Here is a 17,554-nt window from a genome sequence, read left to right as displayed (position 1 = left end):
CTCGTTCTAGTGGGTTGTTGATGCCCCTTCCGGTGCCCAGGAGGCCATGGACTCATATCTCAATGGATTTTATTTCTGATCTTCCTGTTTCTCAGAGAATGACTGTTATCTGGGCGATCTGTGATAGATTTTCTAAGATGGTCCATCTTGTACCACTCCCAAAGTTGCCATCTTCTGAGTTGGTGCCCTTATTTTTACAACAGGTGGTTCGGTTGCACGGGATTCCTGAGAACATTGTGTCGGACAGAGGTGTCCAGTTTGTTTCCAGATTTTGGCGAGCTTTTTGTTCCAAACTGGGAATTCAATTATCTTTCTCCTCTGCATTTCATCCTCAGACCAATGGGCAGACTGAGAGAACAAACCAGACTTTGGAATCCTATTTGAGATGTTTCATATATGCTGATCAGGATGACTGGGTCTCATTTTTGCCCATGGCCGAATTTGCGCTAAACAATAGGGCTAGTTCTACCACTTTGATGTCGCCCTTTTTCTGTAACTTTGAGTTTCATCCTCGATTTTCTTCAGGGCAGGTGGAATCTTCGGCCTGCCCAAGTGTGGATTCTGTGGTAGAGAGAATGCAGAAGATTTGGGACCAAGTGGTGGATAAGTTGTCCCACTCTCAGGAAAAAGCCCAACGGTTTTCCAACCGGCATAGGACCATTGGTCCCCAGCTTAAAGTGGGTGATATGGTTTGGTTGTCTTCAAAGAATATTCCTATGAAGGTTGCATCTCCAAAATTCAAGCCAAGATTCATTGGACCTTATACGATTTTGAAAATCCTTAATCCCGTTTCTTTCCGTTTGGCTCTTCCAGTTACGTTTAAGATTCATAGTGTGTTCCATAAATCCTTGTTGAAGAGGTTTGTAGAGCCAGTAGTTCCCATGGTGGCACCTCCTGACCCTGTATTGGTTAAAGGTAATTTGGAATATGAGGTAGAGAAAATATTGGATTCTCGTTTGGCTAGATGGAGACTCCAGTACTTGGTCTAATGGAAGGGTTATGGCCAGGAGGATAACTATTGGGTCTCTGCTTCTGACATTCATGCCGAAAGATTGATTCGTGCTTTACACCGGACCCATCCTGACTGGCCTGGTGGTGTGGATGAGAGTTCGGTGACCCCTCTTCAAGGGGGGGTACTGTTGTGAATTCTTTCTCTGGTTTTACTGAAGGTAGTGGAGCTGGTCAGATTGACAGAGGGGTTGGGAGTTCTCTTTCTGGGCTCCCTCTGGTGGTTACTGGAGGTAGTGGAGCTGATCTGATTGACAGACGCTTGCCACCTGATAATGAGGAAGATGATTGGAGATCTGGGGTTTCTGATTGGGATTTAAGATAGCTGACTCCCTCTATCCCTGCTGGTGATTTTCTTCCTGTTCCTTCTGAGGTCTGATGTCTCCTGCTCTTTCCCTGCATGGTTCAGCTAAGTAATTCATTTGCTATTTTGTTTGCATTTGATCTGGATTTGTCTATCTTAGCTTTGTGCGGGTCAGCCAGCTCCGGCTGGGGCTGTGCTGAATCACCGCCCATATGTTACTGCTTGTGCCAGTTTGTTTTGTCCCCTGTTATATTGGTCTCTTTTTGCATTGCTTTCAGAATATACCAGAGTGCTGATATAGTGGGGGCAAAGTCGTGCACTTCAGTGTTTTTGTGCATCAGACGTGTTGGTCTTTTTGCAGGGTTTTTTGCGTGATTGCAGACAGTGTCTTTCCTTTCCTGTCCGGTCTAGTCAGTGTGGGCCCCATCGTTTGCTCAGTCTATTTTTCTGCCTGCGTTTGTGTTTTCATCTTGTCTCACCGACAATATATCTTTGAGGGCTATCTATTCCTTTGGGGTCTGCTCTGGGGCAGTTTAGATTTCCCCTTTCTTGCTTTAGGCTTAGTTAGCTCTCCGGCTGTGCCGAGGCATCTAGTATCATCGTAGGTACGCTCCACGGCTACGGCTAGTTGTGTGGACAGGATCAGGGGTCTGCAATCTGCTTAGTTTCCAACCTCTCTGGTTTTTCTGTGGCTTAGCCTGGGCCTGCATCCTTCTCGGTGACCCATTCATAACAATTACCTCTCTGAACCCTGCTCATGTAGGTACTGTTCACATGGTCAGGTTTTAAATACATTGGATAGGACTGCTCTGATGGGTATACCTTGGCGTTGGTAGAGCGGCTTGGCATACATTTTTTGCAAAAAACGTATCAACTAAATACCCTGTTTTGCTATCATCTTCTTACTAGCACTTGCTGTTTATTGTTGAAATTTTTTGCACAGCAGAGTATTTTTTCACATTTGTGGTATTGTGTTTCTCTGTGTTCCTGTCCCTTGCCAATGGCCCAGGTTTTTCTTGATTGGGGTGCTGGGAGCGGGGTGAGGGAAGTGGGGGTGTCCGATAACCTGCCCACTGATGTTTTATTGGGGACTGATTTGGGAAGTATGGTTGCATACTACGTCCCTGACACCCCTCCCCAACCTGATAATAAGGGTAACGTTAACCCTGATAATGATGATGATGATGATGGGAAACTGAATGTGTTACCTGCCAAAGCTTTGATGAGTAATGATGCAACTGAAGTTGATAACCATTCGTTCCCTAGGAATGATGCTGATAGTGATGTAAATGTGCCAACTGAACCTGATAACCATTTTTCTGAGAAGGTTGATGTGTCCACAGGTACAGGACTGCTCAGCCCCATCACTCTGCAGAGTGAGATGGCTGAGGGACCCCTAGCAGGGGCCAGCGTTGGTGCTACAGGAAATGGGGAGGTGCATGGGAGCCGTGAGGAAGGTGATGCCATGCCACTGACCAGTGCCACTGAGGAAGGTAACTGGCCCATAAGTACAGTAGCACTGCTCCTGAAATGTTGGGGGTGGTTGGGGAGGTAACACCCATAGCAGCGCCGGCTGATGGGTCTGTAGAAATCTCCGGCGAGACAGCATATGTGGCCGCTGTCACTCGCAGTCAGAGTTCCCAGAATGCAGGTAGCGCCCTGCCTTCTGGACCCTCCTCCGCTACAGAAGAGACTGAATCAGAGGTGAACCCAGAGCAGGTTCAAGAGGGTCCCAATGAGGAAAGGACATTGACGTCACTTCTGGCTGCCTCCAACCAGGAGTTCCAGGCTGTTCTGCACTTAGATGCGAGCCTGGAGAAATTGAGAGACCTCTCCAAGATGCCCACCTCCGTGACTGATAAGGAGAGGGTATTCTGGGAATGAGGAAGGTTGTACCGGGAGACAGTACCCGGAGAATCCCAAAAAGAGTGGTTGAGGGAAAGACAGCTGGTAGTCCCCTATCAATTTAGGGATGAGTTGTTGCGTACTGCCCATGAGATTCCACTCGCTGGACACTTGGGGATCAGCAAAACTAAGGCCCGGCCTGTCTCAACACTTCTATTGGCTCAAGATGTGGACAGACGTGACCCAATAATGCCGCTCCTGTGCCACCTGTCAAAGAGTGGGGAAGGCGGGGCCTGCTCTTAAGGCTCCCCTGATCCCTTTGTAGGTGATACAGGAGCCTTTCCAGAGAATCGCAGTGGACATTGTGGGCCCGCTGGCCATTCCCAGCAGCTCTGGAAAGCAATACGTTCTCACCGTGGTAGACTATGCTACCCGGTACCCAGAGGCAGTAGCTCTGTCCTCAACCAGGGCGGATAAGGTGGCGTCTGCACTGGTGACCATCTTTTCAAGGGTAGGATTCCCCAGGGAGATGCTTACCGATCAAGGGACCCAATTCATGTCTCGCCTAATGGAGGCTCTCTGTAAAAAAATGCAGGTGACGCAGCTGGTATCGAGTGCATATCACCCACAGACCAATGGTTTGTGTGAACACTTCAACGGTACCCTCAAACAAATGCTCCGCATGCTGGTTGAGACCAAAGGGTGCAACTGGGAATGGTACCTCCCACACCTGCTATTCACTTACCGAGAAGTTCCACAGGCCTCGACGGGGTTATCCCCCTTCGAGCTCCTGTATGGCAGGCGAGTCCGGGGACCCCTTGAGTTGGTAAGAGAATCCTGGGAAGATGAGACAAACCCCACTGGAGTGTCCATCATGGATTATGTCATGCACTTCCGTGAAAAGATGCAGACCTTGATGCAGTTGGTACATGACAACCTGGTGCAGGCTCAGGCTGACCAGAAGCACTGGTACGACCAGAACGCCCGGGAGCGGAACTACCAGGTGGGTCAAAAGGTGTGGGTGCTGGTCCCCATACCAAAGGATAAGCTTCAGGCAGTCTGGGAAGGCCCATACGTCATCCACCAACATCTCAACTCGGTCACCTACGTGTTCACGCTTGACCATGCTCGGGGTAGGCGCAAGGCCTTCCACGTCAACATGATGAAGGCTCATCACGAACGTGAAGCCTGCATCCTACCGGTCTGCAACCTGCCCGAGGACGGGGAGGAAGACCCCCTCCTGGACATGCTGGCCCAAACCAAGGCCAATGGGTCCATTGAGGACATGGAGGTAAGTGCCTCACTAACCGTACCCCAGCGGTTGCAGTTGTTGGCCACCCTGGAACTCTTCTGGGCCGTGTTCTCCAACCGACCCGGACGGACTGAGTTAGCGATTCACGAAGTGGACACCGGGAATCATGCCCCACTATGGCACACACCTTATCGGATCTCTGAGGAGGTGCAGCAGGTTATGTGCCGAGAGATCGATGAGATGTTACAGCTGGGGGTGATTCAACGGTCCAAAAGTGCGTGGGCCTCACCTGTAGTTCTCATGCCTATAAAGGATCGGACCACCCGGTTCTGCGTGGACTACAGGGAGCTCAACGCCATCACAACCTCTGATGCACACCCGATGCCGCGCATCGAGGATCTGCTTGAGCGGTTGGGAAACGCAAAATACATATCCATCATGGATTTGAGTCAGGGATACTGGCAGATTCCCCTGAGAACTGTGGCGCAGGAGAGATCCACCTTTATCACCCCCATTGGACTGTACGAGTCCACGGTCATGCCCTTCGGCATGAAAAATGCCCCTGCCACTTTCCAGCGGATGGTCAACCACCTGCTTCGGGGACTGGAGAACTACGCCATGGCGTACCTGGATTACATTGTCGTCTTCAGTTCCACCTGGGAGGAACACCTTCAGCATCTCCAGGAGGTGCTCAAGTGTATTCACCAGGCAGGTCTGACCATTAAGCCGGAAAAGTGCCAAATGGGCATGAGCAAGGTCCTGGGACACCGGATAGGTGGGGGTTCCATGAATCCAGAGCCAGAGCAAGTGGATGCAATCGTGTCCTGGCCCACCCCCAGGACCAAGAAACAGGTGATGCCCTTCGGGGACGAACCTGCTGAGGTAAGCATGGACGCGTACCTTTGCCTGCATATTTCGGCTCACTGGCAGCCTGTAACCTGAGACAGCAGCCACTCACCCCTTTGTTCCTCCCCCACAGCTCACACACACAACCAGTGTAACCTGAATTACTAGTTCCTGGCTTCCTTCCTCCCAGCAGGGGGTCTCTTTGTCTCCAACATGTGCAGCGACTCTCATAGACAATAATGAGAATCTAATCATTTGGACATAAAAAGCTGACAGATTACGACAGAAATATGAAAATGACACATTGGGACGTGCTCCGAATAGGCTTCACTACAGTGGTCCTTGCTAAATTCTAGCACCAACAGAACCAGAGAAATTGATTTCTCCTGAATGGTGTGGAATAACTAGTTCGAGTTTGGTTTTGGATTAATGCCAGTGACAAGCTGGAAAAGATGATACTATGTGCTTTTCTATACGAGGTACCCTCTGCGAGTTATGGTTATGGTTAAGTTTTGTTAGCCAGATTGTAACTGTGAGAGCAAGGGGGAGGACTGTCACCAGCCAGCCTCTATGGTGATGTCACAAGCCCAAACTTATAAGTCTGCAACTGAGCCCCCCCCAGTAGTTGCTGCTTGGGAGCTGTTGCCACAAGACCTCATCCATGAACTATGACGTATGGCTCCACCCACAGCATGGTTCTGCCTGAAATGATCTAAGCAATATGTAAGTTTCTCTGTTTTTTTTTAAATCTCTTTTATTTGTAGTTGCATTGTACATACTGGTATTGTCTAATATCGTAAAACCTTTGTATCTTCTGTAAATACTGCCTATCTTTTGGGAATAAACTATAAAATTTATTAGTTCAGTCTCTCTTCTCTGTGACGAATTCACGTGCCTGTAAGCCAATTATGCTACTGATTTGGGTTTGCTTCATACCCCCCTATTAATTTTACATATTAATAAGAGAAATCTGAAGCTGGTGGCAGCGAAGTGTGTTCTGATTAGGTGGGTAGCGCTGGCAGTGACTGAGCGGGCTTTATAAGCTGATTGTGTGGCTGCGGCCAAAGCATTTATAACTCCCTCACTGCAAGTGGGCCTAATAGTCATCACACAACAAGTAGCCCGTCTGGAGACTAATTATCCTAGGTGTAGCTCCCTGACTGACGTGAGGGTAAGGGGGTGCCGGAGAGCTGCAAGTTCCAAAGTGGAACTGGAAAGTGGGATATCCATAAATCCTGACAGCTTGTAGCATATTGTGGCAGTGGTGGGATAAATATAATATCCCACCCTGTGGTAAATTGTTAGGGCAAGACTAGCTTGCTGTTTTTATCACATGGTGCCAGCAGTGGCATAACTAAGATAAGCCCCCCTGTGCCTGTGATAGCCGTTTGCGGCCGAAGGTCACACCCCCTGATCGTGACAGCGATCGCGGCTGGGATGCTGGAGCAGCGAGAGCGGGATGACGAGGAGGCGGTGAGTGGAACTTGGTCCCACACCCCGGAGTGCAGGCACGTATTCATAGACGTTCCGTCTGTTGGTCCATCAACTCGATACCAGAAAGAAGAGGGTCCCTTCCCATTCCCTGGGCAGGCAGCATGGATAGCGGGGGTTTTGAAGGGAAGGACAGAGCTGCACCGAACAGGAGGGGGCGCAATGGTTGGACAGCGGACAAGCGTGTTTTTGGTGCACACCAACCTATCTCCTGGGTTTGACTTTATCCGCGAGGCCTACACCAATGACTAGGTGTATGTGAACGCCAGCTCTGTCAAGTTTCAGAGGCCCCTGAGGGAAGGAGATCGGGTCACCTTTTTCAAAGAGGATGGACCCGGGGATATTTTGCCATTGCAGTCTCCCTGTTACCCCCGGAGGATGACCCGGAACTGCACGAGCGCCAGGAATGGGCACAGTCGTCCTCAGGTTCCCTGCCTGTTGCACGGCCGGACTCTGCTTCTCCCCTGTTGTTGATGCTAGGGGACGTAACACCTGAGGTGGCAACGGGACTACCATCACCTGCTGGAGCACAGACGCGGAGCCTAATGTGGGATAGAGCGGCACAGGACATGTGCCACTGTGACAGTGACTGACAATGGCCACTTGAAAAGTAGAGTTGTGCTTGTTGCACCTATTGATACAAATGGAGAATGGAAGTGTTCCGCATCCCTGTGGGTAGAGGAGCCCTGTAGCACCAGAGCCTGGTGCGGAGTTGAGTGCAGTGTGTAAAGTCACACTGGCTGTGTGTCTTTAGGTGCGTGAAACCTAAGGGGGTGCTGTTGAGGATCGTGGTTCGGCTTGGAGTAGTGCAGACACTGCTACAGTGCCTTGCGAAAATATTCGGCCCCCTGGACCTTTTCAATCTTTTCCCCACATATCATGCTTCAAACATAAAGATACCAAATGTAAATTTTTGGTGAAGAATCAACAAGTGGAACACAATTGTGAAGTTGAACGAAATTTATTGATTATTTTAAATTTTTGTGGAAAGTCAAAAACTGAAAAATGGGGTGAGCAATATTATTCGACCCCTTTAACTTAATACTTTGTTGTGCCACCTTTTGCTGCAATTACAGCTGCAAGTCGCTTGGGGTATGTCTCTATCAGTTTTGTACATCGAGAGACTGAAATTCTTGCCCATTTTTCCTTGGCAAGCAGCTCAAGCTCAGTGAGATTTGATGGAGAGCGTTTGTGAACAGCAGTTTTCAGCTCTTTCCACAGATTCGTGATTGGATTCAGGTCTGGGCTTTGACTTGGCCATTCTAACTCCTGGATACGTTTATTTGTGAACTATTCCATTGTAGATTTTGCTTTATGTTTGGGATCATTGTCTTGTTGGAAGACAAATCTCCGTTCCAGTCTCAGGTCTTTTGCAGACGCCAACAGATTTTCTTCAAGAATGGTCCTGTATTTGGCTCCATCCATCTTCCTATCAATTTTAACCATCTTCTCTGTCCCTACTGAAGAAAAGCAGCCCCAAACCATGATGCTGCCACCACCATGTTTGACAGTGGGGATGGTGTGTTCAGGGTGATGAGCTGTGTTGCCTTTACGCCAAGCATATTGTTTGGCATTGTTGTCAAAAAGTTTGATTTTGGTTTAATCTGAGCAGAGCACCTTGTTCCACATGTTTGGTGTGTCTCCCATGTGGCTTGTTGCAAACTTTAATCGACACTTTTTATGGATATCTTTGAGAAATGACTTTCTTCTTGCCACTCTTCCATAAAGGCCTGATTTGTGCAGTGTATGTCTGATTGTTGTCCTATGGAAAGACTGTGCCACCTCAGCTGTAGATCTCTGCAGTTCATCCAGAGTGATCATGGGCCTCTTGGCTGCATCTCTGATCAGTCTTCTCCTTGCTTGAAATGAAAGTTTAGAGGGTCTTGGTAGATTTCCAGTGGCATGATACTCCTTCCATTTCAATATGATCACTTGCACAGTGCTCCTTGGGATGTTTAAAGTTTTGGAAATCATTTTGTATCCAAATCCAGCTTTAAACTTCTCCACAACAGTATCACATTACATTTAGTATCTTTATGTTTGAAGCATGATATGTGGAAAAAGGTTGAAAAGTTCCAGGGGGTCGAATACTTTTGCAAGGCACTGTACATGCAGTGGACCCGGGAGCAGGACCTGGCAGGGCACGTCACCACCGGGGGAGTGACCGAGGGCAGAGCCAACCCACGAGAACGGGAAGGAGCTGGCAGTACACGATGAGCCAGGGACGTAGTCAGGAAAGCCAAGGTCAGAAGCCGGACGAGGACGTAGGAACCAGGGGAAAGACAATAGGAAAGTCAGGGGTGAAGCCGAGAGTAACATGTAGAGCAAAATCATGAGGCAGAAGCAGAACGAGGGTCAAGCCAAGTCATACACGGGTACACAAACACACAGAGGAACAACGGTAACAAACAGAGAAACTTGGGTCAGCTGCTCAAGCTGGGTATGGAAAGTATCACTAACACAGAGCCTGGCCAGAAGCAGGTCTAAATAGCCCTCCCCAAACCAAAGAAAAGCCACACAAAGGTAACCCTGAAAGAACCAGGACGGGGAAGTAAACCCTTTCCTGAATCATGACAGTACCCCCTCTCAACGGGGGGCCACCGGACTCCCAGGCTTCCCAGGATGCCTTGCATGAAACGCCCGGACCAAACGATCATCATGTACAGAATAAGCTGGAACCCACGACTGATCCTCCAGACCATACCCCTTCCAATGTACAAGATACTCTAAAGTAAGATGAACCCACCAAGAATCCACGATGAGCCCCACCTCATACTCCATGTGACCATCTACCAAGACCGGAGCAGTGGTAGACAAAGACTCCTCCTCCACAGCTTCCAATGGTTTCAGAAGGGCTTTATGGAAAAAATTGGGAATCTTGTAGGAGGGTGGAAGACATCTCAGTGATTTCATATGCACCAATAAACTTAGGTCCTAGTTTTGCGGAGGGAACCTTAAGTTTAATGTTCTGAGTGGACAACTACACCTTCTCTCCCACCCGAAAAACTAGTCCAGAAGCCCGCCTCTTATCCACAAAAAACTTGCATTTCCTCTGAGCTTTGCCAATATTTTGTTGGACCTCCAACTACAATTCCCCCAAGCGATGCACCGCCCCATCAGCCCCAGGACACCCGGAGTCCAAACACGAGAACTCCCCAAAATGCGGACTAAAACCATAATTGGCAAGAAAAGGGGACATACCAGTGGACTAACTCACACGGTTGTTGAATGCAAACTCAGCCAGAGGCAAGGCATCATACCAATCATCCTGCCTAGCTGAGGACAAACAACGCAAAATTTTTCCAAGGAGTGATTCGTAGGCTCTGTCTGACCATTCGTCTCTGGGTGGTATGCAAAAGAAAAGGACAGAGTAACCCCTAACCTTTTACAAAACGCCCTCCAAAACTTAAAGACAAACTGAACACCCCGGTCAGACACCACATTCAACGGCACACCATGCAAATGAACCACATGCTGCACAAACAACCTGGACAAGGTCTCTGCGGAGGGCAAGGCCGACAAAGGTACAAATTGAGCTTGCTAAGTAAACCTGTGCACCACCACCCAAACCACCGTATTACCCCTGGAAAGAGGGAGATTGGTGATAGACCATGGACCCACCTGTCCATGGATTTTATCAGCAATTTGCAAAGACACCAATTCCCCGTTCATCTGCTTATGAGAGCTCTTGGCACGTGCACAGTCCCCACACGCAGACACAAACTTCCTAACATCAGAAGTAAGCGAGGGCCACCAAAAAACCCTTGCCACAGCCCCTCGTGTAGCCGAGATCCCAGGATGTCCATTTAAAGCCGACTCATGAAACTCGCGGACAAGCCTGAGGCAAAATTGTACAGGAACAAATAGTCTACCATCAGGCTTAGACCTAGGAGCAAGCAACTGGGCCTCTAGATTCTCCCGTTCCAACTCAGATGAAATATTAGCCACCACCACCCCAGGTTGAAGAATGGAGGATGGAGGCTCGGGAGGGGAAACCGGATCCAAACTCTGAGGCAACACATCGTCCTTAACATTCTTAGATCCCAGACGAAACTTAATAGAAAACTGAAACCGGCAAAAAAAAGTGACCACCTAGCCTGCCTGGCAGATTCGATGTAAGCTAGGTTTTTATGATTGGTCACCACCGTAATAGGATGAGCCACACCCTCCAAAAAATGCCTCCATCCCTCAAAAGCCAACTTAACCTCAAGAAGCCCACATCATAGTTTCCCTCGGCCAAGAACTTCTTGGAATAGAAGGCACAGGGTTTCAAATTGGTCAAAGTGGCTGGTCCCTGTGACAACACTGCCCCCACCCCCACCTCAGAAGCAACAGCCTCCACAATGAAAGGCTTGGAAGGATCAAGCTGGATTAGAACCGGAGCAGACTTTAAGTACTACTTTAATGACAGAAAAGACGCAACGGCTGTGGTTGATCAATTTTTGACATTGCACCTTTTTGTGTCAAATCCGTGAGAGGTTTGACCATCTGTGAAAATCCCCTGATAAATTTTCGATAGTAATTAGCGAATCCCAAGAAGTGCTGCAAACCCCTCAAATCTCGGTGCTGAACCTAATCAATGGTGGCCTGAACCTTCTTGGGATCCATGCAGAACCCTTCTTTTGACACAATGAACCCCAAAAATGACAGTTACTGAACAAAAAATGAACTTTTTTTTACATTTATGAAAAAGTTGGGCCTCTGGAGAACCAAACGCACTTGACCAAGATGAGCTTGCATATCAGAAGAATAAATCAAAATATCTTCTAGATATGTTACCACAAAGCGACCAATAAGGTCAGAAAACACAAAATTAATAAAATTCTGAGAGTCTGCTGGGGCATTTGTCAAACTAAAGGGCATGACAAGATTCTCAAACAATCCCTCGGATGTGAGAAAAGTCATCTTCCCCTTGTCCCCCTCTCGAACCCGGATAAGGTTATAGGCCTCCCTCAAATCCAAATTCGAAAACCATTTGGCCCCAGACAATTGGTTATATAGATCATGAATGAGAGGGAGCGAGTAAGTGTTTCTAACAGTGATCTTATTAAGTTCCTGAAAGTGGAGGCAAGGGCGCAGACCGCCTTCTTTTTTTTTTTACAAAAAAGAACCTGGCTGCCACAGGAGAAACAGAAGCGCGAATATGCCCCTTACAGAGACTCTCAGAGATATACTCCTTAATGGCAACCCGCTCAGGACCCGAAAGATGGAATAAACGGGCCTTGGGCAATTTGGCACCCGGAATCGGGTCAACAGCGCAATCAAAAGGTCGATGTGGCAGCATAACCTAAGCCTCGCTTTCAGAGAACACGTCTTCGAAATCCTTTAGGTATTCCGGAATACCCTCCAGAACGACAGACGACACAGATGCAAAATTCAAACATTTGTCAACATAGTTCGAACACCATTGAAGAATCTCTCAGGATTCCCAATTGATAACAGGGTTATGACCTTGCAACCATGGAAAACTCAAAACCAACCCCGCAGGCAGATTGTCCAAGATGAAATAAGTTATGTGCTCTACATGTACAGGACCCACCTTGAGAAGGAAAGCCTCAGACACATGAGTGATTCCCAACTTGGTGAGAGGGGTGGAGTCAATGGCACCACCTTTAATGGCGCATTAAGGCTAACTGTCCCTATATTACCGTGAGTCACCAGGTTCGAGTCAATAAGATTGATGGTTTAACCACAATCCACAAAAGCCCTAACAGGGAATCGACCATTGTCCACCCCAAGCTCCACCTGAACTAACAATTTACAAGCTGAGGAAAAATGTACCTGAGGGTCTAGGCAACCTCCTCGACAGTTACTCAGACTTAGGTGTTTTCCAACACCTTGGAGGATGGAGGGCAGGAAGTACAGTCCTTTCTCCAGTATTCCAGGGACCCACAGTAGAAGCAGAGCTTGATCTCTTTGCAACGCCTTCTCTCTTTCTCCTTTACAGAAACAGCTCCTACTTCCATGGGTTCAACTGACAAAGAGAAGTCAGCCTTAACGGGGAACAAGGGAGCCTCCTGTTGCACCACTCCCCTAGCACGGAGTCTGCAGTCCATACGGACGGCCTGTGTCATATCCTCCTCCATAGAGTCAGGTGGGGGATGCAATCTAATGCATCCTTTAGATGCTCGGACATCCCTCTGTGGAACAATTCCCTGAGAGTCGAATCATTCCAAGACACCTCTGAGGCCCAATGCCTAAACTCAGAACAATACCACTCGACTGAGTGCTTCCCCTGAGAGAGACTCACCACCTTGTCCTCAGCCAATCGCCCATGATCAGGTTCATCATAGATTTGCCCAAGGGCCTCAAAGAACCGATCCACAGACATTCTCTCAGGGGCAGTGGGAGCAAGAGAAAAAGCCCAAGCCTGCGGACCCTCCCTCAACAGAGAAATGATGACCCCCACCCTTTTTCCCCTCATCCCCCGAAGAACTAGGTTGCAGGGAGAACAACAATTTACACCCCTCTTTGTTAGCCCAAAACTTCTTTTTTCCCCAGAGAAGGTATCAGGAAGTTTAATAGGGGGCTCAGGAGGGAATAAAGAAACATCCGTAACACAACCATCCGTAACACCACCATCCTTAACGCGGGAATGAGGAGCACTTTGTATGGTCTTAACCGTATCCGCCATCACTCTCTGCACCTACTGATATAGACTGAGCCAGAGCCCTCTGCTCCACAGACAAATTTTGCATCATCTGTGTAAAAGTAGAGACTTGCTCTGACAAAGCACGGAAAGGATCCATTCCTTTTTTATGCGAGAAAACTTAGTGCCCCAACAAAAAAAGGTATAAGTCAGTGATATGGAAAGACACACTGGCTGTGTGTCTTTAGGTGCGCAAAACCTAAGGGGGTTCTGCCGAAGATCGTGGTCCGGCCCAGAGTAGTGCAGACACCGCTACGTGCAGTGAACCCCAGAGTAGGACCCGGTGGGACACGTGGCCTCCGGGGGAGTAACTGGGGATGGAGCCAACCCACGAGAACGGGAGGGAACTGGCTGTACATGATGAGCTGGGGACGTAGTCAGGAAAGCCAAGGTCAGAAGCTGGAGAGCAGAGTCAGTGCAGTAGGCCGAGACAGGAGAATAGTTAGGGATGAGTCGAGGTCGGAAGCCAGATGGGGACATAGGAAGCAGGGGAAAAGACAATGGGAAAGTCAGGGGCGAAGCCAAGGGTCAAACCAGAACGAAGGTCAAGCGGAGTCATACACGGGTACACAAACATGAAGAGGAACAACGGTATCAAACAGAGAAACCTGGGTCAGCTGCTCTAGCCAGGTATGGAAAGTATCACTGTCATAGAGCCTGGCCAGAAGCAGGTCTAAATAGCCCTCCTCAAACCAAAGAGAGGCTACACAAAGTTAACCCCAAAAGAACCAGGATGGGAAAGGAAACCCTGTCCTGAATCATGACACAGTGTGGCCAGTGCAGCCATGGTTGAATGTTAATGTGGAACATTGTTTTTTCCCCTCTTCAAGTTCTGTTGCGCCCGTTGCGCCACCACTGCTGGATTGCAGGATTCTGACCCTGAGGGGATATGTGCCCTTGGACTAGAAAAAAAAATGGACTGTACGTGGCTGCTGCAAAGGACTGTGTTTTAGTTTGCTATGTGTAACCTGAACTTTATCCCTAGGAAAGAGCAGCACACATGCATTAAAGGGCCATACTACGTACAAAGGAAGGAGGGGGAAGAACTCAACCAGGAGAACCTGATGAACAAGCTGGGTCAATATAATGTGGACTTTGGCTGCTGGGACTGTGGTGAGTCCTAATGTGAACTCTTTAGAAGATAATAAACAATCTTCTATTAGAAATCCATCAGTGTCATCGGCTTCCTCCTTGTCCAGTGCCACCACCTCAACCCATGAAAGGGATTATTATACACCAAGGTGGGTTAAAACAAGATTTGGTGGTAGAGGCAGAACTACTTCAAAGCACGAATTTAATTCTGGAACAAGGAGGAATGACAAACCAAAGGTAATAAATCTTTCTTCGCACATCCTTACTGATGAACAGAGAGAACTATTGGAAAAAGGTTTAACTTTCTCTCCATCTCAACAATTAGACCCCTTTACGGCCATAAAGGATGTTCACTTATTTGCAAGGAAGTTAATCCTTAAAAGATTCCACGAAAAAAATAGTATGGGATTATCGTTAAATTCAGGGGAGGAGAAGGCTGCTTTAGAAATTCTTGAGAGTTTAGCTGAAGAAAATAATCTCAATGAGACGGTGAGTTCATTTCCCGTTTCATTGTTTAATATATCAAAAAAATTTCCTAACATAAATACTTGATCAGCAATTGAAATTTTTGTCAAATTGGCAACTCTTGATATTGAAAAATTAGGACGTGAGTATCATGCTAGTCCTAAAAATAAAAAGGAGAAGAAAATTATCGCTGAATTGCAGAATTGGAGCGATGTTGTCTTTAAGAGGGCCGATAAGGGCAGAAATCTTGTAATTTGGCCACGGGAGTTATATGAAAAACAGGCTAATAAGATATTGTCGGATACTAGTTATAAAAATTGACCCATGTACCTTTGATTGAATGTCAGAATGAATTGATTGAAATTTTGGCTGACACGTGTTAAGGTGGGGTTATTCCTAAGTCATTGCTTAAAACTGTTGAATCGCTTAAACCTAAACTACCAACATTTTACTAAATTCCCAAGGTGCATAAAAATATTGAAGACCATACAGGCCGCCCTATAGTGTCGGGTAATGAGGGGCTCAGTGAGTTGATATGTCAAATTGGGTCGCCCTCCCAGGGCTGTGGGGTACTCGGTACCGAGCCGGTGTCAGGGGGAGAATGTGTCACAGCGGTGGCGGTGACCCGGTCCGTGGCCCTGAGCGCCCAATGTCGATGGTGGTAGTTTTGGTGGTTAATGGAATAGTTTGTGACGCCACCCGTGGTGATTGGCAAGTAAGGTGTTAAGCCAACGCTGCTTGCAGACCCACTGGGACTGATGGTTTGATGCAGCAAAGATGGTGTAGCTCCCCACAGGTGGAGCTGTAGTCCCAGGGCTGTGTAGGCGCTATGGATGAGGATAGGTGCAGGATGGTGTGGATGCTGGTACCCAGATGTAGCGGTGCTGAAGGTGTTAGCGACGGATGAATGGAGGACACCAGAGCTTGCAGTTTCAATGCTTTACTCACAGTTCATGGTACACACTGGTGCCTGCCTCCGTGCCATGTCCTCTGGGGTATAGACTCAAGCAACCTCCCGGGCAAGTCAGGGCTCGCCTCTCCAACACACCGCCAACATGTACCTTTCCTGAACAACTCCTCCAATGCGCCTTGTGGTGTGAAGCACTCCAGTACTTAGTTACCCTGGAATACCTCCTTTCTAGATGTTCTTAGAACTCTACTTGTATGACAGACAGCTGTAGCCTGCTCAGGGATTCTCCTGGATCCCGGCTCTCTATCCGTGTTGCTGTTGTGTCCCAAGTCTTGGATGGGAGTAGTGCATTTACAGCCAACTACTCCACCGGTGTCTGCTGCAGAACCATAAGTGTCCATACAACCTCGGGGACCGGGCCCCGGCCTTGCACTGAGAACCTATAGGCAGGGTTCCTATCCAACCCACTCCTCCTCTCTGTTCTCTACTCCATCGTTCCGTACTTGTCTCTCCTTCTTATGGATGCTTAGGTTGCAGTTCTACATCTCTCTCCTTCTCCTCGGACCCATCCTCAGACTCTCCTGACTGACTGTCCTTCTCTCCTCTGGGACTCACTCCAGACTGACCTTCTGTCAGACTCTCCCCTAAGGGACTGACCTCCCATCAGACTGGTCTGTAATTCTAAACCTTCCCAACCTTTTATATGGATCTAAACTCCACCAACCTCCCAGCACATCTCGTGTTACGAAGCAAGGACCCATGAAAGGTGCTCTGCTACCCTCTAAGCATGGAGCTGCATTCTGGTCCTTTGCTGAACTATCCTGTGTGCGGGTGTAGGTGTTGGAGTGTGGAAAGGAGCTCCCAACTTACCAGGATGGTGGGGCACTACACCTTAAGAGAAGGTGCAGTACCTCTGTGGTGACTAAGCCTCAGGGGTGCCACAAACCCCCCGTTAAACACAGCATGTCCGCGGGCTGCAAGGTAAACAAAGCAAACAGCAAAGAAACATACAAAAATTTGCAATGCATAATAAACTTTTCTTATACTAAACTTCCTAGTGTAGGAGGCACTCATCTTGAAAGTTACCAACAATTCTTATTTCACTATCTAAAATGTTTAATTCTAAGTGCAGTTCTCAATTTCAAAGTGCTATTCTCTATAACACATTTTCCTTATCATTTTTATTTTCTTTCTCTTTCTCTTTCTTTCTCTTTCTTTCTTCTAGATGCAAGACGCTGACCGCAAATACCTGGTCCGTCACCTGTCACTTTAATTCTTTATTCAAATTACTCATCTCTATACCAGACATTCCTAATTCTTCTATAAAAGCTATCTCTCAATTACTAATACTCTTATAAAACACATTATCAAATACTTTTCAATAAAACAGTGCAAAGATTCTTGGAAGTGCTGGACACCGCTCCCAGCCGGGATTTCTTGCAGTGTCCTTCGAGGTAGACATCATTCTTCGAAAAGTGTCCATGCAGAACATCATTTTCACAAAGTGTCAATATATGTAAAACCAAGAAAGGGCACCTAAAAAGGTGCAAACTATTTACAAGAAAGTTTTGGATCATACAGCATCCATGATCTCCTCAGTTCCAATGCAAAGGATGCCAATCAAAAACTAGGCAACAAAGGTGCTACCAGCAAAAAAAAATAGAACATGTTGAACAAAAGGGCACAACTGGT

The 17,554-nt window shown here is 47.7% G+C and overlaps 1 protein-coding gene across 2 annotated transcripts in view; it reads right to left on the bottom strand.

Moving 5' to 3' along the window:
* C1QB (complement C1q B chain) overlaps positions 1-17,554 on the bottom strand; it is a 79,843-nt gene that overhangs the window by 25,067 nt on the left and 37,222 nt on the right. Inside the window, exon 1 of one of the 2 annotated variants that reach the window (XM_073570093.1) lies at positions 16,733-16,826. The exons of the other annotated variant lie outside the window; for it this stretch is intronic. The gene's annotated coding sequence lies outside the window, so the exon portion shown is untranslated. Of the gene's footprint in view, positions 1-16,732; positions 16,827-17,554 lie in introns of those variants that run through there. 2 annotated transcript variants of the gene reach the window in all.

This window comes from Dendrobates tinctorius, unplaced genomic scaffold (assembly GCF_039654945.1).
Source record: "Dendrobates tinctorius isolate UK_male_01 unplaced genomic scaffold, ASM3965494v1 ptg000028l, whole genome shotgun sequence".
Lineage (NCBI taxonomy): Eukaryota > Metazoa > Chordata > Amphibia > Anura > Dendrobatidae > Dendrobates > Dendrobates tinctorius.
This window is presented reverse-complemented; position numbering and strand designations above follow the sequence as displayed.